Genomic DNA, 27,679 nt, shown 5'->3' on the forward strand with positions numbered 1-27,679 from the left:
CCCCCAATATTTTGGAGCTTATGAGCTATAAGAAAAGATAAAATACATATAAAGAAACAAATATGTAAAAGATACATATATTACAATCATCTTGGTCAATTTGGGTTGCTATAGCAAAATGTCATAGACTAGGTAGCTACATCAAGAGGCATTAGTTTGTTTGTTCTGTTTTGTGACTCTATACCCCATGAAGCCCAAGATCAAGGCACTGGAGGATTCAGTGTCTGGTGAGAATTTACTTCCTGAGACACAGGTGAATTCACTGTGTTCCCACCTGCTATAGGGCAAAGTAGCTTTAAGGCTCAAAGACCTTACGAGGCCTATAAGTCAATTCCCAGTGGCCCTACTTTCAGAATCTAATCACCCCTCAGAAGTCTTATATCCTAATACTATAAGACATCAAGTTGGATACCAAATTTCAACATAAATTTTGAGGGTGACACAAAGGCAGCCCATAGGAACAGACATTCAGTAAGACAACAGCATCTTCAAATACTAAGAAAGACAAGGAGAAAGTGAAGTCTGACGGAAGACCCAGAGGAGAGGAAAAACACCACTCTATTTTGGATAAGGACAATCTCTGCCACAGTCTTCACATCCTAAAGTGTCAAGATGTGATATTTAACACTTGCAAAAATAGATATTAGAGTCACACACACACACACACACACACACACACAAATTTGCACATGAGCAAATTAAAACTGAGTGATTAAACCATGGCCAAGATCATCCATAACTTTGAGAAGACACCATCTATTGTGGCCGCTGCCGTGACTTACTTGAAGCCTTGATTGACCACGTTTTAGCATTCCGCCAAGGTTGAGCTGGTTTTCCCCAACCCCTGGTAAAATCCCTACAGCTATTCACAGTGTGAAAAAAATAATTCAAAGTGCTAAAACTGATAGCTTCAAACACCTTACAGTTAAGGAAGCTGTGCTGAATAGTTTGGTGGCCACTGAAGTGTGGATGTGGTTTTATATGGGAGAGATCATAGGCAAACTCGGCCTTGTTGGTTATGAGGTTTGAAGACCAATCTTTAACTTCCAATTTGAGTTCTTGTTTGAATGTTCTTGGACAATGTGTAATAAGACTACTATCTGAATAAAATACTAACTGTCAAATAAAAAATAAAAACCGAGTGATAATGCTGACTGATCCATTTGCTATTCAAGACTGGTGCCCAGCCCAGGCTGCTTCCATTGTCCAAGAAATGCTAATGAATTTGCAAAGCCTCTGTGTTTGACCTAATGCCCAGTTCAGCTCATGTGACTCTGGAATATGCAAGAAAAGCTACCTTCAAAGCCATATAATTTTGTTTTAAGATTTCTAAATCTGTCAAGAAAATGTCAAAAGCTGTCGTTTGCACAAGTTAGCCTTCACTCTCCAGCACTCTAGCAGCCCACCCACTCTCTTCACTCATACACTCTGCAAGTATCTTTGCTCAAAGAAAACCACCATCATTCCTTTGGACTCTCACAGATTCCAAAAGCAGATTCTCATGTTCAATGAAATGGAATTGTCCCAATGGTTTGCTAGTCACAACAGGCAGCTCAGTTCTGGAGATACAAGACTGAACTCAAGAAGCTCCACATAAGTACCTCAAGCCCCCAGAACTTCCCAAGAGGGAATCCATTTGCCTTTTAGAGCAACCACAGACATGGTCATGTTTCTATTTGTGGTCATTTAATTGCCACTTGACATGTGAAGAAAGATGGGGTGACACCATGTGACCCCTGAAAGTCTAATAACTATTAATAGAAACCCTGAACATGACCAGACTTTCTGTCCTCAGGAGTGTGCCCACTTCAGTCTCCTCTAGATACCAGCCTATAATGGCTACAAGACAAGCAGGCCTAGATTCTATTCCCAAAGCTTCCACAATGGCTGTTTTGTCTTGGGTAACTTAATTATATACGTGTCTTTCCACATTTCTACACCACATATAATTACTTTTCTAAATCTCCATTCTGCACTACTCTTAAGTCCAACACTGAGGCTTGAGGCACAACTGATTTTTGCCAGTGAGGAAGAATCAGTTTATTAAACATTAAGGTACATTTGGTTATTCAAAACCAAAAGGTACTTCAAGCTACCTTTTCCACAACCCCACAACCCCACATCACCAAATCCCCATAATCCAGTCACATAAAGGTTACTAACCAATACATCATAAACTTCAAAGATTCCATAGATGGTATCCTTTCTCATCTGTTGCCCAAGACACTCAAGATGTCCCAACATATCTGTGCTTGCTTCCCACCGCTGATTCTCCTGTCTCCAGCAGTTAGCCATGCATATAGTGACCATCAGTTGAAAGCTCCCACACACTGCTGAAAAATACCAATATTCTTCACCTGCCACATCATGCCTTTGCCTGGCAAAAGCAGAGGCACAAACATTCTTGACAGTAGACCAAGCCCCAAAGTCCACCTGGACATCCAAAGTTATGATTGCTGATCCAAGGCCCAAATCCCTGGGATTAATTTCTGTGTGGCTACTTATGAAATTTCAGCCACCATTAGCCAGATCAAGCAAAAGCCAGAGAAATGGCTGAGTCAGGGAAGCAAGAGACACTACTGCCTAAGGCCAGTTGGGAAGCTTCATGTTTCTGACTGACAAACCCAATTGAGTAGAGTACTTTTTTAAGAGACATAGGCATATCTTTTTGTATTTTATAGGTGAAGAAACTGAGAGACAAATATGTATTTAAAATGTAAGCTAAACACCCAAAACAGTCTTTTGCTACTGCTCTTGGATGTATGCTAGAACTTGACAGTAAGGCCCTGGGACTGAAACTGCCACACATGTTGTTTACAAAACATAAATGAATCGAATTAGTGTTATCCAGTAAGCTTTTCTCTATTGGCTATATTTCATAATACTAGAAGGAGCTATATAGGCTTCTGCAAGAGGACAGTCTTATCTGGCTATGAACTCTAAATACAAGCATTACTGTGACTATTATAGTAAAATATGTCCATGGGTACTATAGTGACATAAATGTAATTGAGAGTAGCCAGTCACTTTCTGGTTGAATTTTAGGCTCACTCCACCAGAGTCTACACTTGCCCAGTACTATAATCTGACCAAGCTCATGGCTTGGAGCTCATAGGCTCCTATTCTGCTAAACCTACTATTCTGCTAAATGGACTTAGTATGAAATGGGACTCTAAATTCATATCTCTTCACTCATAGATCAGTGAAGTTCTCAGTCCTTATTCAAGAAGTTTTTATGCACAATGGATATAGACAGTTAACACAGAAACTTGAAACTGGCCAAAGTACTCAGCCACCATTGGAACATCTGTCTCATGTCCTTTCAAGGTCAGGGGTAATCAGGAAAGAGTGGGCAGAAACATTATTAGAACCCAAGGTTGGGGAAGACCAAGGTAAAACATTCTCCTATATATCACAGGGTCACTACACTTATGCACTCACAGCATCTGTGGCTACCTGCACAAGGTTTAGCCAGTTATCACTCTACCCTGGATGGGAGAGTTCACAAGCCCTTAGCCCTAACTGAGGAGCTACAGACAAACGAAGGCTTCTGGAGTAGGGAGAATGCTTTCTTTAAGGGTAGGCTCCTAAGAGGTCGACAACTCTCATAGCCAGGAATACAAACATTATTTATAGGTGATAGATAGATAGATAGATAGATAGATAGATAGATAGATAGATAGATAGATAGATAGATAGATAGATGAGAGAGAGAGACAGAGAGAGATGTATGGACAACACAAATTAGATTCAATGGATTATTGAAAAAATAATGATAATAATACACAAAGTCTGGAAGGATGGAGAGGTTGAGTGGATTTTGGAGGTCTTAGAGAGAGAAGTAAAGGTGAATACAATCAAAACAAATTGTACAAAAATCCAAAAAAATTAATAAAAATATTTTTAAAGAATGTGTTAGTGACAGAGTGTGACTGCAAACCCCAGCAATAGAGGTACATACTTAACCTTCACACTGCACAACCTCTCATTTGGCCTCAAGTATACTTTAGGCTTAATTAAAAATGACATTCCAGTAAGTGATTTTCATGGTTTACTCGATAAGAAAGAATTTAGCCATATAAAGTTTCAGGCAGTATTATAAAATCTAGGAATGAATTTTAATGTGGTTGCTTAGTGCAGCAGAAGCATGCATAATATTACTGTTTTTAAAAGCAACTCTCTATTCCTTAAGACTGATGATCTCCTAATGACTATGCACTGAACAGAACAGGGAGACTGAGGTACAAGGTCGATGAAAGCCCCTGTACCCAAGCTCAGGGTGTTACTTAAGAACTAACAGCCCTGCCATCAACACATCAGAGCCACAATTCCTAAGATTCAACAAACAACTGATCTGTAAATCATGATTATTTTAATGATTTAATGTCCTATAACTTAGGACACTTGATAAGAGTTTTATAGGTTTAGAACAGAGAATACCAAGGAATACATGATTAATTTCTTTTTGTTTACTGAAGTGGAAGTTTCTAGATATGTCAAGTGATACAGACTCGTCTGGTTTCTTTACTGATACAAATTCATGTGCTGAGGCTGACTGATGTGCTGTTTTACTAAGGTAAGGCCCATGGAGGACAAGTAATGTTTGGAGAGAGTATAACTAGGTCTCAATGGACAGTGACGGTGTGCTTGCATAGCTAGTGTTGCAATGCTTCATTGGTCTCAAGTCTTCATCTTCACTGCTTCTTTACTTCACTGAAGCATGTCACAGAACTTCTGGCACCTCTGCTGGTCCTGGCCGATGCCACTGATTCTTGCTGATTTGGTGGCAGAGGACTGGCAGTTTCTGCTAGGTCATGCTGCTGGTTGGATTTGCTATCCTGACACTACTGAACTTTATTACTGGTATCATGACAAACAGAGCTTCAAATTGCCCCCAAGGAACTACCTCTAAACTAGTCCAAATCCCCTGGTCCTATTTACTATCTTCTCTTGCCTGCCTTTGGACAGTGGGCTAGAAGTGGGGAGTGAGATGAAGCATTTGAGAACCCTTATTAAAAGTAGGTTTTTTTTTCTTTTTTTTTTTTTTTCGGAGCTGGGGACCGAACCCAGGGCCTTGTGCTCGCTAGGCAAGCGCTCTACCGCTGAGCTAAATCCCCAACCCCTAAAAGTAGGTTTTAAAAACCCTAAGCCTACAATTTATTTACTTGGTTTTTCAAGGCAGGGTTTCTCTGTGTATCCCTGACTGTCCTGGAACTCCCACTGTAGATAAGGCTGGCCTCAAACTAAGAGATCCACCTGCCTTTACTTCTCCAAAGTTAAGATTTAAAGATGTGCTGCACCACCTGTCTGATTTCTTTTTATTTCTGTACATGAATTTAGATTCTTAAAATGCTTATTAAGTATTTCAATACTATCCCTGTATATACTCATAAAAGATGTTTTCTTAAATGTGTATGAGAGTGAGCCCATGAATTTATGATAATCTACAGATAATGTTCAAGTACCACTGCTTTGCAAAATAGAGCCCTCCAAATTCAGCAATTACACAGACCACTCATCTTGTTCATGTTAAGAGTATTGCTGTGCACAGAGAACCAGTGTGGCCACATATGCATAAAAGAGCCACTGTAGATTTATTTAGATGTCGTTTTCTTTTTCTCTTTTTAGGCTCCTTAGGGGAATCAACAACTCCCTAACTCACATGGTCCTGACAGAACGCATCAGGATGCTTTTTTGTGACACAAGTTAAGACATAAAGAAAGAAGACGCTGACAACCCGCTGAAAAGACTCACACTATAAGAAGCCTAGAGGTACAGCAATTCAAAATCCCCTGTTTTTTAAAGAACCGAGAAGCCTTTCCCTGAAGCATCCCCTACCTCATCATACTCCCTCTCAAGTCACAACGATAGGCCAGAATTGGCATGTGTGCAGCTCTGAGCAGATACACACCCAGGGAAAGAAATTGTTCCAAATGAAGCAAACTTGTCAAAACATCCATTACTGTCCACAGAATCCTTTATGAGACTTCATTAGTTGAAAGTCAGAGAGAAAACCATTTGGGCTACAGCTCTATATTCCCTTTAAAGTCATAAAGGTAGACCAGAAGGAGATGAGAGAGAGTCATTTACCATACAGATTATATAATTATTTTTCCTTCTATCCAAAGACTGCAAATGCTGTCAAATAAAGCAATTATCATCTCTCAACCCTGACAAAAATGTGCAACAGTTATGCAAGCAAAGAATTTAGTCTATATTGGGATCTGTACTTGCCATTTCTTTTTTTTCTCTTATACAGACAACATTTAATTGGGGCTGGCTTACAAGTTCAGAGGTTCAGTCCATTACCATCAGTGGGAGGACGGCAGCACCCAGGCAGGCATGGTGCAGGAGGAGCTGAGAGATCTACATCTTCATCTGAAGGCTGCTAATGGAAGACTGACTTCCAGGGAGCTAGGGTGAGGTCTTAAGCCCACACTCACAGTGACACACCTATGCCAACAAGGCCACGACTCCTAATAGTGCCACTCCCTAGGCCAAGCATATACAAACCAAGCATATACAAACCAAACATATACAAACCATTACATTCCACTCCCTGGCCCCAGTAGGCTTGTTCAAACATAAGTTTATGGGGGCCATCCCTAAACATAGCATAATGCAAAATATATTTAGTCCAACTTCCAAAGTCCCCATAGTCTATAGCAGTCTCAACAATGGTAAAAGTCCAAAGTTCAAAGTCTTTTCTGAGACTCATCCAATCACTTAACTATAATCCTCAAAGCAAGGCAGGAAGTCATCTGGGCAAACTCTAAAACTCTGCATCTCCATGTCTGATGTCGAAGCAGTCTTCAGATCTCCACTCCTTTTTCATCTTTGTTGATTACAACAAACTTCTTTTTCCTGGGCTGGTTCCACTCCCTGTTAGCAGCTTTCCTCAGGAAATATCTCATGGCTCTGACGTCTCAAACATCTTGGAGTCTCCAAGGTAACTTCAATGTTACAGCTTCTTATTTCAATGTCTGGGATCTATACATGATCTTCTGGGCTCCTGAAAAGGGCTGCTGTCACTTCTCCAGCTCTGCCCTTTGTAGTACTCTAAACTCAGGTTGATCTACTCCATTGTCTCAGCTGTTCTTGGTGATCATCCCATGGTACTGCTGTCTCCAATATACTGGAGCCACTACAACTTGGCTTCACCAATAGCCTCTCATAAGCTCTCTTCATGGTACCAAGACTCAACTCCTTTGCATGACCCCTTCAGTCCTGGGCTGTCAACTACACCAATTGGCTTCTACGGCCTCTCACATTGCCAAGCCTCAGTTTTTCTTCATGATTCTTTCATGCCCAGAGTACTAACTGGGTGACTCTTACACATTACCAAGTACAGCTGTAGCACAAGGTACAACCTTGGCTATCTCTGGAACACAGCTTCTTTGTGCTGTCAGAAAAAACTTCCCAGAAGATTTCACCTCAGTCATTCTGGTCTCTTCTCAATCACCACTAATTTCTTAGCTCCAGCTAACCAGCATCAATTGTCACAGTAGTCCCATCTATTTTTCGCTCTAAAACCAGAGCCACGTAGCTAAAGCTGCTTCCTGGAGCTGGAACATGGCCCCTTGTTCTATCACATTATCACCAGCTTTCTGTTTTCCAAATCCTTCACTGCCTAAGCTTGGCTGTCCTGGAACTTGCGCTGTAGACTGACTTTGAATTCAGAGATCTGCATGCCTGTCTCCTAAGCACTGGAATTAAAGGGGTGGGCCGCCAAACCTGAATTTAAGTTATCCTTTCCCTAGAACTTGCTCTGATCTAAACTCAGAGATTTTGTCTTTGCCTCCTGGGATTAAAGGCTTGTACTACCATACCTGGACCTAAATTGCTGGGCGGAATCTTGCCCCGAGGTCATTACTCCCATAATCTTGATATCTCCTAGAACACAGGATTTGACTCCATTTCACTTTCTAATATCCCTTTAATACTCAAACCACATATTGTATATTTTTCCTTTCTAAGCTTGCTATGCTTGTTCAAAATGTTCTTCATGAGACTTAACCAGAGAATGAAGTCTCTGTTGGGCTTTTATTGAGATTTCTTTTGTCAATTCAATTAATAAAAATCTCTTTACCTTAGCCTCAGGTAGACTCTTCAGACAAGGGCAAAAAGCAACCACATTCTTCACCAAAATACCACAAAAACAGTCTACACCACATTCTGAAATTCTTCTCCTCTGAAACCCCTCGGGCCAGGTCCAAATTACTCCCAGCAACAGTCTTCCATATTCCTACTAGAGTGGCCCATTAAGCCCCATTTAAAACATTCCACTGCTTTCCAAATCCAAAGTCTCCAAATCCACATTCTTCCAAACAAAAGCATGGTCAGGCCTATCACAGTAATACCCCAGTCCCTGGTACCAACTTCTGTCTTAGTTAGGGTTTTACTGCTGTGAACAGACACCATAACCAAGGCAAGTCTTATAAGGAAAACATTTAAGTGGGGCTGGCTTACAGGTTCAGAGGCTCAGTCCACTATCATCAAGGTAGGAACATGGTAGCGTCTAGGCAGGCATGGTACAGGAAGAGCTGAGAGTTCTACATCTTCATCTGAGGGCTACTAGTGGAAGACTCACCATTTCTTATATTTCTGACTCATTGACCATCAAGAGACAAGTTGAAGAAGTCATTCAAATTGTCAAAATAAAGCATAATCTATTCAGAGTAAAGGTATTTATTAGAGATGTTAAATATGAGATCAGAATTTTTTAGCAAATCATTGAAAACTATTCAAATGGTTTTGCAATTGAGTTCTAGTTGGAAGAATCTTACAGTGAAGCTTGCTGGCCATTTAGGCAATACTTCCACAGACCCTAGGTGTCTTGGTGGTTTTGGTTTTTTGCTTGTGTTTGTTTTTTCAGTTCTGCCTTCCACAAGTCAACTTCATTATCAGAATCCATTTGATGGATATTCATTCAAATATACACAGTAACTGAAACTTCATTCAATGACAGCAAAAATAGGAAAATAGCTGCCTCTGTTTCGAACCTCACATTCTTTTATCATAAATGATCCATGGAAAGGAACATGTTACCTCCACTGGTACATACCCACCTCCAGTGATATATTTCCTTCCCCTGAAATAGGTCACTTGACTCAAAGGAAATTAATGTGGGAGACCAGGAGAAGAATATTGGAGTTGGATTGTGTCAGTCATTGCCTGATTCTGGAATTGTGTATGGGATCTGTGCACCCAAAAACCACAGGACAAAATAAAGGAAGAGTTGAGTTTACTGCTAGAGGGAAACATGGAGAATAAAAGAATGAGTATGGGAGTAGCCGGCCAACTCCTAGCACACCTGCTATCCATGCCTGAGTACTTCCCGGAAAAAAGAGATTTTTTTTTCCAACAAGCATCCAATTCCCAGGACTACTTCAGGCAGAGTGACATTTTACAAAACCATGTGGCAAGTTTTACTCACTCAAGTTGAGAAAAGTAAATCCTTGAAAGGGTGTCATATTTTAATGAGCACCCTAAGTAAGGAACCCATGGCCTCTGGCACAGAGCAGTGTCTGCGTTTCTCCCTGATGAAGCATCATGCTAAAGCGAATTCAGATTCATGCTTACTGGGATGTAAATGCTGCTAATCAAGCTTAGAGATATCATTACCAACATTGAACACAAGATACGAGGCCAAAGCCTGGCTAAGTGATAAGATGCCAGCCCAGATTGGCAATGTAGAGCACTCTCATTCAATTTCCTTCCATTGATGGCTCAAAGCACTGTGAGCACAGCAGTTGACCAGGAGGAGATTCAAATACCTGTGTCTGTCCATCGTCTCCCAGCTGTAGCCTGGAAACATGAGCAGAAAAACCACAGAAGGGATTCCTACTACCCAGGGATCTATGAAGCAGTGAGATGAGAAATAAGCAACACAGAATCTGAAGACTAAATATGATGTTACTATCATAGCTTCCCTACAGTTTTATGAATACAAAACAAACATGACCTCTGTAGTCTTTATGTTTATACTTGAAAAATGGCTACTTGAACAACACACTTAAAGACCATAAATTTTAATTGCCTACTCTGAAAACTGGGAACAGTATAGTGGAGTATCTACCCAATCCACAGTTACACCCTGTCTTAGAACCTCACTGCTCTGTTGCTGTGAAGAGACACCTGACCAAGGTGCACTTCACCTCTAGGCGTGGCACTATACAAGGCACCATCCAAAGACATTTGCCCTCTGCCAGCTGCTGCAGCTCCTTTGCCAGCATCCTCATATCTGCATTGTCAATTTGTAGTGTGATGCATCAAAACTTTAACTAGGAAAAGCACCAACAACAACAACAACAACAACAACAACAACACTAACAATAAATGCTCTGATTGTGATACTGTTCTCTAGAAAAACAACATAATGATTCTAGTTAAGAAACAGGCTAAGATGAAGGGGCTTGAGACCCCATATGTACAACAATGCCAACCAACCAGAGCTTCCAGGGACTAAGCCACTACCTAAAGACTATACATGGACTGACCCTGGGCTCCAAACTCATAGTTAGCAATGAATAGCCTAGTAAGAGCACCAGTGGAAGGGGAAGCCCTTGGTCCTGCCAAGGCTGAACCCCCAGTCAAAGGGATTCTTGGGGGGAGGGCGGTAATAGGGGGAGAATGGGGAGGGGAACACCAATATAGAAGGGGAGAGGGAGGGGTTAGGGGGATGTTGGCCTGGAAACCGGGAAAGGGAATAACATTTAAAGTGTAAATTAGAAATACCCAATTTAATAAAGATGGAAAAAAAAAAGAAACAGTAGTGATCGCTTTGGCAACACATATATTAAAATTGGAACGATACAGAGAAGATTAGCATGGCCCCTGCGCAAGGATGACACGCAAATTCATGAAGCGTTCCATATTTTTATCAGAATCACACCAGACTTTTCGCCAGAAACTATGAAGGCCAGAAGATTCTGGACTGATGTCATACAGACCCTAAGAGAACACAAATGCCAGCCCAGGTTACTGTATCCTGCAAAACTCTCAATTAACATAGATGGAGAAACCAAGATATTCCATGACAAAACCAAATTTACACAATATCTTTCTACAAATCCAGCACTACAAAGGATAATAAATGGTAAAGCCCAACATAAGGAGGCAAGCTATACCCTAGAAGAAGCAAGAAACTAATCGTCTTGGCAACAAAACAAAGAGAAGAAAAGCACACAAACATAACCTCACATCCAAATATGAATATAACAGGAAGCAATAATCACTATTCCTTAATATCTCTCAACATCAATGGCCTCAACTCCCCAATAAAAAGACATAGATTAACAAACTGGATACACAACGAGGACCCTGCATTCTGCTGCCTACAGGAAACACACCTCAGAGACAAAGACAGACACTACCTCAGAGTGAAAGGCTGGGAAACAACTTTCCAAGCAAATGGTCGGAAGAAGCAAGCTGGAGTAGCCATTCTAATATCAAATAAAATCAATTTCCAACTAAAAGTCATCAAAAAAGATAAGGAAGGACACTTCATATTCATCAAAGGAAATATCCACCAAGATGAACTCTCAATCCTAAATATCTATGCCCCAAATACAAGGGCACCTACATACGTGAAAGAAACCTTACTAGAGCTCAAAACACACATTGCACCTCACACAATAATAGTGGGAGATTTCAACACCCCACTCTCATCAATGGACAGATCATGGAAACAGAAATTAAACAGAGACGTAGACAGACTAAGAGAAGTCATGAGCCAAATGAACTTAACGGATGTTTATAGAACATTCTATCCTAAAGCAAAAGGATATACCTTCTTCTCAGCTCCTCATGGTACTTTCTCCAAAACTGACCATATAATTGGTCAAAAAACGGGCCTCAACAGGTACAGAAAGATAGAAATAATCCCATGCGTGCTATTAGACCACCACGGCCTAAAACTGGTCTTCAATAACAATAAGGGAAGAATGCCCACATATATGTGGAAATTGAACAATGCTCTACTCAATGATAACCTGGCCAAGGAAGAAATAAAGAAAGAAATTAAAAACTTTTTAGAATTTAATGAAAATGAAGGTACAACATACCCAAACTTATGGGACACAATGAAAGCTGTGCTAAGAGGAAAACTCATAGCGCTGAGTGCCTGCAGAAAGAAACAGGAAAGAGCATCTGTCAGCAGCTTGACAGCACACCTAAAAGCTCTAGAACAAAAAGAAGCAAATACACCCAGGAGGAGTAGAAGGCAGGAAATAATCAAACTCAGAGCTGAAATCAACCAAGTAGAAACAAAAAGGACCATAGAAAGAATCAACAGAACCAAAAGTTGTTCTTTGAGAAAATCAACAAGATAGATAAACCATTAGCCAGACTAATGAGAGGACCCAGAGAGTGTGTCCAAATTAACAAAATCAGAAATGAAAAGAAAGACATAACTACAGATTCAGAGGAAATTCAAAAAATCATCAGATCTTACTATAAAAGCCTATATTCAACAAAACTTGAAAATCTTCAGGAAATGGACAATTTCCTAGACAGATACCAGGTACCGAAGTTAAATCAGGAACAGATAAACCAGTTAAACAACCCCATAACTCCTAAGGAAATAGAAGCAGTCATTAAAGGTCTCCCAACCAAAAAGAGCTCAGGTCCAGACGGGTTTAGTGCAGAATTCTATCAAACCTTCATAGAAGACCTCATACCAATATTATCCAAACTATTCCACAAAATTGAAACAGATGGAGCACTACCGAATTGCTTCTATGAAACCACAATTACTCTTATACCTAAACCACACAAAGACCCAACAAAGAAAGAGAACTTCAGACCAATTTCCCTTATGAATATCGACGCAAAAATACTCAATAAAATTCTGGCAAACCGAATTCAAGAGCACATCAAAACAATCATCCACCATGATCAAGTAGGCTTCATCCCAGGCATGCAGGGATGGTTTAATATACGGAAAACCATCAACATGATCCATTATATAAACAAACTGAAAGAACAAAACCACATGATCATTTCATTAGACGCTGAGAAAGCATTTGACAAAATTCAACACCCCTTCATGATAAAAGTCCTGGAAAGAATAGGAATTCAAGGCCCATACCTAAACATAGTAAAAGCCATATACAGCAAACCAGTTGCTAACATTAAACTAAATGGAGAGAAACTTGAAGCAATCCCACTAAAATCAGGGACTAGACAAGGCTGCCCACTCTCTCCCTACTTATTCAATATAGTTCTTGAAGTTCTAGCCAGAGCAATCAGACAACAAAAGGAGGTCAAGGGGATACAGATCGGAAAAGAAGAAGTCAAAATATCACTATTTGCAGATGATATGATAGTTTATTTAAGTGATCCCAAAAGTTCCACCAGAGAACTACTAAAGCTGATAAACAACTTCAGCAAAGTGGCTGGGTATAAAATTAACTCAAATAAATCAGTAGCCTTCCTCTACACAAAAGAGAAACAAGCCGAGAAAGAAATTAGGGAAACGACACCCTTCATAATAGACCCAAATAATATAAAGTACCTCGGTGTGACTTTAACAAAGCAAGTAAAAGATCTGTACAATAAGAACTTCAAGGCTCTGAAGAAAGAAATTGAAGAAGACCTCAGAAGATGGAAAGATCTCCCATTCTCATGGATTGGCAGGATTAATATAGTAAAAATGGCCATTTTACCAAAAGCGATCTACAGATTCAATGCAATCCCCATCAAAATACCAATCCAATTCTTCAAAGAGTTAGACAGAACAATTTGCAAATTCATCTGGAATAACAAAAAACCCAGGATAGCTAAAACTATCCTCAACAATAAAAGGACTTCAGGGGGAATCACTATCCCTGAACTCAAGCAGTATTACAGAGCAATAGCGATAAAAACTGCATGGTATTGGTACAGAGACAGACAGATAGACCAATGAAACAGAATTGAAGACCCAGAAATGAACCCACACACCTATGGGCACTTGATTTTTGACAAAGGAGCCAAAACCATCCAATGGAAAAAAGATAGCATTTTCAGCAAATGGTGCTGGTTCAACTGGAGGTCAACATGTAGAAGAATGCAGATCGATCCATGCTTATCACCCTGTACAAAGCTTAAGTCCAAGTGGATCAAGGACCTCCACATCAAACCAGACACACTCAAACTAATAGAAGAAAAACTAGGGAAGCATCTGGAACACATGGGCACTGGAAAAAATTTCCTGAACAAAACACCAATGGCTTATGCTCTAAGATCAAGAATCGACAAATGGGATCTCATAAAACTGCAAAGCTTCTGTAAGGCAAAGGACACTGTGGTTAGGACAAAACGGCAACCAACAGATTGGGAAAAGATCTTTACCAATCCTACAACAGATAGAGGCCTTATATCCAAAATATACAAAGAACTCAAGAAGTTAGACCGCAAGGAGACAAATAACCCTATTAAAAAATGGGGTTCAGAGCTAAACAAAGAATTCACAGCTGAGGAATGCCGAATGGCTGAGAAACACCTAAAGAAATGTTCAACATCTTTAGTCATAAGGGAAATGCAAATCAAAACAACCCTGAGATTTCACCTCACACCAGTGAGAATGACTAAGATCAAAAACTCAGGTGACGGCAGATGCTGGCGAGGATGTGGAGAAAGAGGAACACTTCTCCATTGTTGGTGGGATTGCAGACTGGTACAACCATTCTGGAATTCAGTCTGGAGGTTCCTCAGAAAATTGGACATTGAATTGCCTGAGGATCCAGCTATACCTCTCTTGGGCATATACCCAAAAGATGCCCCAACATATAAAAAAGACACGTGCTCCACTATGTTCATCTCAGCCTTATTTATAATAGCCAGAAGCTGGAAAGAACCCAGATGCCCTTCAACAGAGGAATGGATACAGAAAATGTGGTACATCTACACAATGGAATATTACTCAGCTATCAAAAACCACGACTTTATGAAATTCGTAGGCAAATGGTTGGAACTGGAAAATATCATCCTGAGTGAGCTAACCCAATCACAGAAAGACCTACATGGTATGCACTCATTGATAAGTGGCTATTAGCCTAAATGCTTGAATTACCCTAGATGCCTAGAACAAATGAAACTCAAGACGGATGATCAAAATGTGAATGCTTCACTCCTTCTTTAAAAGGGGAACAAGAATACCCTTGGCAGGGAAGAGAGAGGCAAAGATTAAAACAGAGACTGAAGGAACACCCATTCAGAGCCTGCCCCACATGTGGCCCATACATATACAGCCATCCAATTAGACAAGATGGATGAAGCAAAGAAGTGCAGACCGACAGGAGCCGGATGTAGATCGCTCCTGAGAGACACAGCCAGAATACAGCAAATACAGAATCGAATGCCAGCAGCAAACCACTGAACTGAGAATAGGACCCCCGTTGAAGGAATCAGAGAAAGAACTAGAAGAGCCTGAAGGGCCTCGAGACCCCATATGTACAACAATGCCAAGCAACCAGAGCTTCCAGGGACTAAGCCAATACCTAAAGACTATACATGGACTGACCCTGGACTCTGACCTCATAGATAGCAATGAATATCCTAGTAAGAGCACCAGTGGAAGGGGAAGCCCTGGGTCCTGCTAAGACTGAACCCCCAGTGAACTAGACTGTTGGGGGGAGGGCGGCAATGGGGGGAGGGTGGGGAGGGGAACACCCATAGGGAAGGGGAGGGGGGAGGGGTATGTTTGCCCGGAAACCGGGAAAGGGAATAACACTCGAAATGTATATAAGAAATACTCAAGTTAATAAAAAAAAAAAAGAAAAGAAACAGTACATTTATCTACAATAGTATGCTACCTGCCTTCCTGTGGTATCAGCCAATTTGTCCTGTGAAATTAGCTAACATCACTTTAATAAAGTTATTTTGTCTGCTATAAAAAATAAAAGAAGGAAAGAAAGAAAGAAAGAAAAAAAAAACAGACACTTGCCCACAAACTTGACAACTTGAGTTCAGTCCTGACAGCTAGCTCTCTCTCTCTCTCTCTCTCTCCCTTAAATAATCTTTAAAAATTAACAGACTCAAACTCAGACAAAATGCTTTGTCTTGGACAAACTGATAAAGTCAAGATTCAATCACACTTGTGCACTATGCCTCTGAGTGTTAGCTATCCCTGGAAAGACTGTTGGAAGTGCAGTGCCAGGTCACTGCCAGGTCACTGCCAGGTCACTGCCAGTCATGTCCTGAGCCGCCACTGGCTCTGTGTCTCTCTCCTCAGTCAGCATCCTCGTCCTCACCTAACCGCACCATGGAAGGTTAGCACAAGCCAGATAAGCAGAAGCTCCAGGCCCTGAAGGACACAGCCAATTTCCTGCGCATCAGTTCCATCCAACTAGGCCACCACTGCAGCAGGGTTGGGCCATCCCACATCATGCTGCAGCACTGCAGAGACCATGGCTGTCCTGTTTTTCCATACCATGCACTACAAGGCCCTGGATTCCCAAACCCCTCACAATGATCGCTTTGTACTCTCCAAGGCCATGCAGCTCCCATGTTATATGCAGTCTGGGCTGAAGCTGGCTTCCTGCCCGAGATGGAGCTGCTGAACCTGAGGAAGATCAGCTCTGACTTGGATTGGCTTCCTGTCCCGAAACAAACCTTCACCGAAGTGGCCACTGGCTCCCTGGGCCAGGGGCTGGGAGCTGCTTGCAGGATAGCATACACAGGCAAATACTTCGACAAAGCCAGCTACCGAGGTCTATTGCATGCTGGGAGACAGGGAGGTGTCTGAGGGCTCCATCTGGGAGGCCATGGCCTTTGCTGGAATTTACAAGCTGGACAACCTCGTTGCCATTTTTTACATCAACCATCTGGCCCAGAGCGACCTAACTCTGCTGCAGCACCAGGTAAACATCTACCAGAAGCGTTGTGAGGCCTTTGGCTGGCACACCATCATTGTGGATGGACACAGCATGGGGGAGCTGTGCAAGACGTTTGGTCAGGCCAAGCACCAACCAACAACCATCATTGCCAAGACCTTCAAGGGCAGCGCAATCACAGGGATCGAAGACAAGGAGGCATGGCACGGGAAGTCCCTCCCCAAAAACATGGCTGAGCACATTATCCAGGAGATGTACAGCCAGGTTCAGAACAAAAAGAAGATCCTGGCCACTCCCCCTCAGGAGGATGCCCCTTTAGTGGATACTGCCAACATCTGAATGCCTAGCCCACCCAGATACAAAGTGGGGGACAAGATAGCCACCCGGAAGGCCTATGGACTGGCCCTTGCCAAGCTGGGCCATTCCAGTGACCGCATCATCGCCCTGGATGGAGAAACCAAAAATCCCACCTTCTCGAAGCTCTTCAGAAAGGTGCACCCAGAGCGTTTCATTAAGTGCTGCATTGCTGAGCAAAACATGATGAGCGTTGCTGTGGGCTGTGCCACACGTGACAGGACAGTGCCCTTCTGTAGCACTTTTGCAGCCTTCTTCACACGGGCCTTCGACTAGATTCGCACGACTGCAGCAACCTCAATCTCTGTGGCTCCCACTGCGGCTTCCCACTGGAGAAGACAGGCCCTCTAGGATGGCCCTGGAAGACCTGGCCATGTTTCCGTCCGACCCTATGTCTACTGTCTTTTACCCGTTATGGAGTCGCACCAATGAAGGCAGTGGAATTACAGCCAATACAAAGGGCATCTGCTTCATCCAGACCAGCCGCCCAGAAATGCCATTATCTATAGCAACAAAGAGAATTTCCAGGTTGGCCAAGCCAGGGTGGTCCTGAAGAGCAAGGATGACAGTGACAGTGATCGCGGCGGGTGTAACTCTGTAGGAGGCCTCGGCTGTTGCAGAGATGCTGAAGAAAGATCGGTATCCGTGTGCTGGACCCCTTCACCTTCGTGCCTCTGGACAGAAAGCTCATTCTTGACTCTGCCCAAGCAACCAAAGGCAGGATCCTCACCACAGAGGACCACTACTATGAAGGTGGCATAGGCAAGGCAGTGTCTGCTGCCACAGTGGGAGAATCTGGAGTCACCGTCACTCGCCTGGCTGTCAGCCAAGTACCATGAAGTGGGAAGCCAGCTGAGCTACTGAAGATCTTTGGTATTGACAAGGACGCCATTGTGCAAACTGTGAAGGGCCTTGTCTCCAAGGGATAGGCAGGACGTGGGATGGGTGAACTACACATTCCCAAGAGGTTCTGGCAAAGGTGCTCAAGGATGTACTGAGTAGAGAGGTAAATATATGTTTTGAGGGGGAAAAAAAGGAAGTGTGATGCCTCAGGCCTCCCTCACAGACCTGCTCACTGCTACCTTCATGTGCCCCCAGTAAGTACCTTCCAGTCAAGCATTTTGCCACTCCCACACCAGTATTTTTCTATTCACACAGTAGTTCTGCTGTTCTGCTCATTGTATTAATATGTTCTGAAACTCAAGGAAGTTGGAGCATTTGCCAGGGATTTGCAACCAGGAAGTGGCAGAGCCAGGATTTGTCCCCTATGCTCACAGTAACATCTGTCTCCCCTGCTCTCATGCCAGATCCAAAAGGATGCAGAAGCAGGCAGCCAGCTTCAGGAAGGGCCAGCTGATTCAAGATGTGAGTTTACCAATAACACTGGAAAGAAGAAGATAAAGTCTACACTGTGGTCATCCTGCTTATCCACACTTTCCCTTGCCAGGGTTTCAATTACCCACAGTTGGTTGTCAAACACGGAAAGGGAAAGATAAAGGAAAGAGAAGAGATTTGGAAAGAGGAAGGCAAGGCAAGGACAAACACTAAATGAAACTTCCACAAATAAGCCAATCGTACATTCTGCACAACTTTCATTATATCATACTGTTACACATATGATTAGTTACTGTTGTTATTAATCTCATACTTCATTTCCAAGCTAGCTTTTATCCTAGATCTGTCTAGGATAGCCATAGTACTGATGGAGTTTGGTATTAGCCAGAGTTTCAGGGATCCACTGCAGGTCTAGGAACACATTCTTTATGATTAAGGAGAATCACTATGTAAACTTCATCTTAGACATTCTACATTCGAGACAGCAGAAACAGAAGCTATAATTGTGTCCCACAGGAATGAGTCTTCATTCAGACTGTACAAAAGGACGATGCTCATTTTGCTTAGGAGATTTATCTGTGGGGTGCTGATGTGGTGGTGGTGGGCGTGACAAGTCCCTCTTCTCTAATGAGACTGGCCCAAGGCATCTGCCTACTTCACTGCCAACAACAGAGAAACGCTCTGGTGAACACTGAGCGCATTGGATGACTTATAAATAAAGAAAAAACAAGAAGTACTCAAGTCAGAAAAACACAAATATCAATTTAGAGATTCTTGGATTGATTTATGCTCAGATGGTTTAAATTATATGAACGTTCAGACCTGCAAGAGAAAAAACCAGCCAGGGCTTAGACTACAGACCCTGAGACACCCAAGCATTGACTGCACACCTTGTTTGACTCTCCTGCTGGCTTTGTTTAAGACTGGATATATCACATCCTGCAAGGGTCCGGGTGCAGCCAGTAAGTAGTCACTGAATGAATCTGTCTCTCCTGATTAGGAACCATGATGTGTGCATTTCCAGAATCCTATATATGAAATAAACAAGTGTACACATCTCCTTCTCCACCTATTTTCAATCAGCTAGAACATACTAGCTTTATATGTTGAACTTCTGAGAAATGTTTGTGTTAAAGAAAAAGTTCCATCACAAAAAAAGGAAAACGCAATTTTTGAAAACCATTGGTACAAGAAAAACTGATTACTCAGAACATAAAAAGGAAAAACAGCTGGTGAGATGGCTCAGAGAGCAAAGCATTTGCCTTGTAAATGAGAGTTCAGACTCCCAGAAGCAAAGGCAAGTTGGTGTTGTGGCCCACCTGTGATCCCAGCACACGGAGAAAGAAAGGAAGAATTCCTGAAACCAGGTGGCTACCCAACTACCTCAAACAGTGAGCTCTGGGTTCAGTAAGAGATGCTGCCTCAATATACAAGATGGAGAGCAAGGAAGATACCTGACATGAACCATAGGCTTCTGCATCAATACAAGTATGTACATACGTGTGTGCTTACACACATACATGGGCACTTACATGTCTGTTGCTGTAATAAAATACTCTGAGTTAAAGCAACTATCTTAGTCAGGGTTAGTATTGCAGTGATGAAGCACCATGACCAAAAGTAACTTGGGGAGGAAAGGGTTTATTCAGCTTCTGCTTCCACATCACTGCTCATCACTGAAGAAAGTCAAGACAGGAACCTGAAAGCAGGAGCTAGGCATACGACATGGAGAACTGATACTTACTGGCTTTCTCCTTGTGGCTTTGCTGAGCCTGCTTTCCTATAGAACTCAAGGTCACTAGCCTAAGAGTGGGACCACCCACCGTAGACTGGACTCTTCCACACCAAATACTAATTAAGAAAATGCACTACAGGCTTGCCTACATTCTTATGGAGACATTTTCTCTACTGATGTTCTCTTTTCCCAAATGACTCTGTCTTATGACATAAAACAACAAGGTGGGGGGATGATCCCTTTGGCTTATACTTCCAAGACATTGTCCATCACTGAGGGAAGTAAAAGCAGGAATTCAATGGTAAAAACCATGAAGGAACACCCCTTCCTTCCAGCTTGCTTCCTTATGTATCCCAGAACCACCTGCCAAAGGAATGGTGCTGCCCACAGTGAGCTGGGCACTCCTATATCAGTTAACAACCAAGACAGTTCTCCGTAGACATGCCTGTAGATCAACCGAACAAAGACAATCACTCACTCAAGACTCTTTTATTTCTCCTAGGCAACTCTAGACAGTGTCGAATTGTCAGTTATTGCCAACTAGGACACATACACAGTATGCACATGCATATGAACATAAACATACAGATGGATAGAGAAAGAAGCTGAACACAGTGATGTAAGCAAGCCTCTCGTCCAACGCTCGGAAGGCTGAGGAGGGAGGAGAGCAAGTTGGAGGTAATTTTTGGCTATGTAGGTAAAGTAGTCTCAAATAAATAAACAAATAAATAAATAAGAGGGAGAGGGATGTAGGGAAGAAGGAGAGAAAGAGAGAAGGGAAGGAGATATGGACAGATGGAGGGACAGACAGAAAAAGAAAAAGTGGAAGACATTAGTTCTCTTATTTTAAGCTGTGTGACCTTAGATAGTTTCTTTCTCTGATGCCCATTTATATCACTGTTAAAATAATTTGATGACTTGGATTAATTTTAAGGTCTTTTAAATCTGGATTCAATAATGGTAGTTTAATTACCACTCGATTTTATTTACTTCTTCTTTGTGTGTTTTCTGGTTTGTTCTAATTTCTTTTCAATGAGCATATACTTTCTGTAGAAAGATTTACTTTCAAAGACTTGGGAATTAAATTAAATTAAACAAGGATGACAACAAGACCCTCCCAAGTATTCCCTACACCTGCATTGCTTTTAACAAAAGCTAGGTAAGATGTTTTTCCCAATCTCCTTGGGGGAAAAGAACTTACAATCATGCTGTAGGGAGAGCTGAAGCCTTCAAAAGCAAGCGAGACTTAAGCTGTTCTATTTCTGAAGCAAAAAATAAAACCAAACAAAAAAGGAAAATAAGCTACCACTTTGCCAATGCCAAGTCTTCTCATGCATAAGCAGAGATCCATCCAGAAAAACAGCATTCTCAGTCGGATGAGACAAATCCTCGTGCTTTGTGGAAAATTCCCCCAGGAAGCTGGCATCAAGGACACTGACTACAGCTGTCTCCTCACACAGCCAGGAAACCAAAAAACGTGGAAAGATAGCTTGGGCCTGGAGAATGACAGCCTGAATGACAAAACCCTTCTAAGTCCCCTGCAGGCCATGTGGCGGATAGACAGCTGGAATGCAAGAGCCCACAGCCACCACTGCCACCACTACCACCAGCTCAGGCATAGCAAGCCCTAGAGATGAGGTCTGAGTTTGACGCTCAGGTTCTGTCCATTTGTCTTTTCCTAATCCACCAACCTAATCGACGGTAATACCCACTCTGAATTGTTTTGTTTTGTTTTAAAATAAGGTCTCTTATAACTAAGGTTGGCCTTGAACTTGCTATATAGCAGAAGCTATCCTTGAACTCATAGCTTCCTGCCTCCATCTCCCAAGGGCTGGGATTAGACGTATGCATCACTGTATCTATCCCTGTCTGAGTCTTAGCAGCACGCAGTAAGGCTCTTTATTCCTGGGTCCATTGGCCCTCTCTTCTCTTTTACCGATGCCTCTCTTAGGAAGGAACTCAATCATTTCAGACTGCAGATATGCATGTGGTTTCTGGTGACATTTCTCACAAGCCTTCAGCTTTAGTGGAAACTGAGGGTTGGCATTTCTAGATGACAAGGTTGTCAGCAGACTAGAGCTTGCCGGGCTACCTGAAACCACGCACACACCAGAGCTGTCTCACTGTATGAGAACAAAACTGCCCTTAGTCAGTTGCAGGGCTTGAATAAGTAAAGTGGAAAAAAGCACTGAGTGGAATAACAGAATGGTCCTAAAGACAGGCATAGCTGCCTCCTGTGAGGCTCTGCAAGAGCCTGAAAAATACAGAGGTGGATGTTCACAGCCAACCATCAGACTGAGAATGGGGTCCCCAATAGAAGAGTTAGAGGAAGAGCTTAAGGAGCTGAAGGGGTTTGCAACCCCATAGGAAGAACAGCAATACCAACCAACCAGACCCCACAGAGTGCCCAGGGACTAAACCACCAACAAAAGAGTACACATGGAGTAACCCATGGCTCCAGTTGCATATGTAGCAGAGGATAGCCTTGTCTGGCATCAATGGGAGGAGAGGCCCTTGGTCCTGTGAAGGCTTGATGCTTAGGGGAATGCCAAGGCAGAGAGATGGGAGTGGTTGGGTGGGTTGGGGAGCATCCTCATAGAAGCAGGGGTAGGGGGGATGGAATAAGGGAGTTTCCAGAAGGGAAACCAGGAAAGGGGATAACATTTGAAATGTAAATAAATAAAATATCCAATTATTTTTTTAAAAATGTATAGACCACAACTAAAAAAAAAAAAGGCAGGGGCAAGGGCAGGAGGTGGTAATCTCAGTATTTAGGAGGCTGAGACAAGAGTATAATTAAGAGATTAAGAGTTCCAAGCCAGTCTAGGCTACCAGTGAGTTATACACCAGCTTGAGCAACAATTCGAGATCATGGTTCAAGAAAGAGAGACGGGAGAGGGGATGGAGAAGGAGAAAGAAGGGAGGGAAGAAGGAGGGAGAGAGGGAGGAAGGACAGAAGGAAGGAAGGAAGGAAGGAAGGAAGGAAGGAAGGAAGGAAGGAAGGAAGGAAGGAAGGAAGGATGGATGATATACTCACTGATAAGTAAGTATTAGCCAAAGAATAGTTCAGAATATCCACAATACAACTCACAGACAATATGAAATCCAAGAAGGAAGACCAAATTATGGGTGCTTCAGTCCTATACAAAACAGGGAAGAAAATAATTACATGAGGAAAAGGGAGAAAGAGAGAGATCTGGGAGAGAGATAGAGAGGAGGCCGAAGTAAATGGGGCACAGGATCAGATGCAGGAGGAGACAGGGAGAAGTACAGAGGGTTAAGAATTTGAACAGAAGTATATATCAGTTGGTGAGGGGAAATTGGGGGTAGCCACTAGAAATTCCCTAATGCCAAGGACCCAAGAGGTTCCCAGGACCCAACAGGGATGGCATTAGCCGAAATATCCAACAAAGGAGAGATAGAACCTGTAGAGACCATATTCAGTGGACAGGCACAGCCCCTGGTTGAGGGATGGGGCCACCCACCCATCTCAAAATTATTAGTCCAGAATTGCTCCTGTCAAAAGGAAATGCAGGGACTAAGAGTGGAACAGAGACTGAAGGAAAGGCCATCCAGAGACTGCCCCACCTAGGGATCATCCCATATACAGCCACCAAACCCAGACAATATTGTTGATGCCAAGAAATGCTTGCTAACAGGACCCTGGTATAGCTGTCTCCTGAGAGGCTGTGCCAGAGCCTGACCAATACAGATGCAGATGCTTGCAGCCAACCATTGGACTGAGAGTGGGGACCCCAATGGAGGAGTTAAGGGAAGGACTGAAGTAGCTGAAAGGGTTTACAACCCCATAGGAGAACAACAAAATCAACCAACCAGGCCCCCCAGAGCTCCTAGGGACTACTACCAACCAAAGAGTACACATGGGGGGACCCATGGCTCTAGCTGCGTATATAGCAGAGGATGACCTTGTCTGGCATCAAAGGGAGGAGGGGCCCTTGGTCCTTCCAAGGCTCTATGGCCCAGTGTAGGGGAATGTCAGGGTGTAGATGTGGGAGGGAGTGGGTGGGGAAGTGGGGGAGCACCCTGATAGAAGCAGGGGGATGGGAGATGAGATAGCAGGTTTCTGGAGGGGAAATTGGGAAAGGGTATACCATTTGAAATGCAAATTTAAAAATTCAATAAAAGCAAAGAAGAAATTTACACTCACAAAGACTTTAAAAGAAAATTTTACCAAACTGAACAGCAAGGTACTTTCAGTGCACAAAAATAGTCCCAAAGCAGGAAAAACAAGGAAAACTTTAAAAATTATTTTCTGAAGCAAATGTAATATTAGGGCAAAAATCTGATTATCTTGATTTTAGATAAATGCTCTAATCCAAACAAATTTAATAAAATTGCAGAGTAATACAGCATTGACTACCAATATAAAATATTAAATATTTACTATGGAAAGCATAATTCATTGCTACACTATGACAATAATATATAATCACCAAACAGATGTAAGACATCCTTTGTTTAGACAAATCTATGGGTCAATGCCTCCTGGAACATAGACACATTTAATCTCAGAGCTCAAGAAACAAAGGCCCTGGGTCTCTGTGAGTTTGAGATCAGTCAGTGCTACATAGTGAGATGAAGGCTCAGAAAAAAAGAAAAGAAGGAAGAAAGAAAAGGAAGAAAGAAAAGGAAGGAAAACCTGCCAATGAGTGGCTGAGAGAACTCGCTGCTCTTGCAGAGGAACTGAATTTGGTTCTGAGCACTCATACTGGGTGGTTCACAACCACCTATGAGTCCAACTCCAAGAGTTCCAATGCCTCTGGCCTCTGTGTACACATAAACTCATGTGCACATACCCACATACAGCATACTCACATGCATGTAATTAAAAATAATTGCGTGAAGAAAGAGAAGGCTTGATGGGTGTGTATACATATCTAAACATACACATGCCCAGCAGTGATTCTGAAGACATGATCACACTTAGTATAAAAGTACTCTACATATGTGCTGGACTACATATGTGCTGGACTAGCACCTGCAAGTTGACCCCAGTGATTCTCATTTTCATGTACTCACTCTTCATAGACACCTCCACATTGCTTAATCCTTGAAGTCTTGACCTGTACCCACCACAAATACTGTATAAATGTTGCAACGTGGCATCAGATATCAGGTAGAACCTCCATTCCGTTCTTTCTTGGCTCACTTTGCCCCGTGGGATTCAGTTACCATTGCTGCAAAGACACTGAAGCAAGTCTGGAGATGGCATGTGGTGAGAAACTGTGACCTCTGGCCACAGGTCAGCATCAACCTACCAACTATGCTCCTGGCCCACCATGGAAGCAACCCCACACGTATGAAGCCTCAATCACCATCCTGGCTGCTACCACTTCCAAAGCCAGAACCGTAAATCCATTCCTCAATGCTTTACTAACAGGAACTATGGAAGATGATAAATATAGATTGAATGGAGTTATGACTCTGTAGGGAAGTGTTTGCCTGGCATATGTAGGGCCCTGGGTTCAACCCTCTTGTCACAGAAAAGGGAAAGAGAAAGAATTATTATTGCTATTTTAAGCCAGTGAGTTCTGGCATATTTTGTTAAAGAGCTGTAGAAAATCTTCATCATGACACCAGACAATGAAATCTTGTGTCATAGAAAGAGTAAAATGAGACCAAGCCACATTTTATGAACAAGACAAGCAAATCTTTAACAGTAGTTGGGGGAGAAATAGCTAGAGGGCTGAAGGGGGATTGTCACTGAACAAGCATTCATGAGACTACACTGGATTTTTGTTTGATTTTGAAGCAATTGCCTACTAGTTGTACACACGGTCAGATCTTCTCTTTTTTGTGTGTAAACATGCTGGCCTTGTACTTGGCTAAACAGCAATGACTGGATCCAGAAAAATGCTAAGGTGCTAGGTTTTGTGGTTTGATCTGAATCTTATGATAATGCTAAAGGATGCTGAAGTTGATGAACAAGAAATGAAAGAAACATTTCTTCACTCCAGTGGATATGTCTGTCTTAGACAAAGTATTTCTCAATCAGCGCGTCCCCTAGAGAAGCAGTGTAGAGTCTGATGCAAAGGTTGAGGTAGGGACGGGACAGGAGACAGGAGAATGGAGATGCCAAGTGGATGTCATTAGAGTCTTGTACTCAGTGTCTCCAGATACCAGTAAAGTGTCACCCATTGGTAAAGAGACACTAGTACAGATGTGTCTGCAGAGAAGTCAGAGGCTGATGTATTATTTCTCTATGCGCCCTCTAAAGTGGATGGTTTTTAGGTTAGACAGGGAGCAGTGCAGCTAGAGAGTGTTGGGGTTCTCCTTGGTAACAAGTCTGTCTTGTCATTGTGTATCTTTATGCATCTTAAACTCTACTAGTCTGAGCTTGGCTAAGTCATCAGGGGCTTCTAACATGTAACTATTATAGCCTTGTGAAATCAATCTGTTGTTTTATGACAAATGTGTGAAAAGCATGCTTTTTTAAAATGGGTAATGCTTAAGGGCCCTCTGTCCTCTGCCCTCTGTCCCCTTGTGAGATCCCATTTCAGCAACACGTTAAACACTGCTGAAAGACACAAAAATGACTTGGGAACAATGGAGAGTTAGCCCTTATTCTCAAACAGAATGAAGTTACAAAGTTAAAAGATTGCTCCTCCCAACACTTATTCGCACATTTAAGACAGCAATAAAAATATCAATAAACTTTTCTGTGAGGCTAAATGTGCTGCAATCAAAGTTTGTATCGGAAACAAACTTGTATCAGGAGCTAGGGAAACAGTCCCAAAACAAGCTATATGAAGGGACTCACCCTCCATATACAGATTCAAACAACAGTCAGCAGCGTCTCCATGATGAAGGCAGTGTGGGACCACTCACAGAGAAGCAGTCAGCAGCGTCTCCATGATGAAGGCAGTGTGGGACCACTCACAGATAAGCAGACAAACCAAGGTCCCTAGACAGAGCCCCAGGCACAAATGAAAATTAGCATCCAGCAAAGGAGGCCATTATAACATGGACAAAAATCATCTTTCCTATGCTGAATATCTCTAAATCTATTTTACTTTTTTACCCTTTGACAGTTTCCTGCCTCTATATAGTGAATTTTGGGCATTTTCCTCCCCTTTCTTATTTTTTCCTCCCACTCTCAGCAGCTCCCCCCTTCTACCTTCTTGTCTTTTCAGTGTGGAAGAAAACACAACTAAGCCCATTACTCCCACCATATACAGAAATAAGCTCAATCTAAATGTGAAAACGAAAAGTATGAAATACAGAATTTATCTGCAGCTTGTTATTGATTTAAAAAGTTTCTAAGTAAGAATGAAATCTGGTTGCAAAGGAAAAAAAAAGGATAAATTTACCCTTATGAAAATGCATACAGTTCATTAAAACACTGCAAACCAAGTATATGACAAGCAGCAAAGGGGGTAAAACATGTGTATGATGTATCATAAATAAAAATGGAGTG

The 27,679-nt window shown here is 42.2% G+C and overlaps 1 non-coding gene and 2 pseudogenes across 1 annotated transcript; all 3 read left to right on the top strand.

Annotated features, from left to right (window-relative positions):
- Nucleotides 1-719: 719 nt before the first annotated feature.
- Nucleotides 720-1,029, top strand: Atp5mg-ps5 (ATP synthase membrane subunit g, pseudogene 5; annotated as a pseudogene).
- A 9,745-nt stretch (nucleotides 1,030-10,774) lies between these two features.
- LOC120098429 (U6 spliceosomal RNA) lies at nucleotides 10,775-10,881 on the top strand. The gene has a single exon (XR_015643209.1). It is a non-coding gene; the product is annotated as a U6 spliceosomal RNA (small nuclear RNA).
- Nucleotides 10,882-16,225: 5,344 nt separating this feature from the next.
- On the top strand, nucleotides 16,226-18,100 carry Tkt-ps1 (transketolase, pseudogene 1; annotated as a pseudogene).
- The last annotated feature ends 9,579 nt before the right edge of the window (nucleotides 18,101-27,679 follow it).

This window comes from Rattus norvegicus, chromosome 18 (assembly GCF_021556685.1).
Source record: "Rattus norvegicus strain SHRSP/BbbUtx chromosome 18, alternate assembly SHRSP_T2T, whole genome shotgun sequence".
Classification (NCBI taxonomy): domain Eukaryota; kingdom Metazoa; phylum Chordata; class Mammalia; order Rodentia; family Muridae; genus Rattus; species Rattus norvegicus.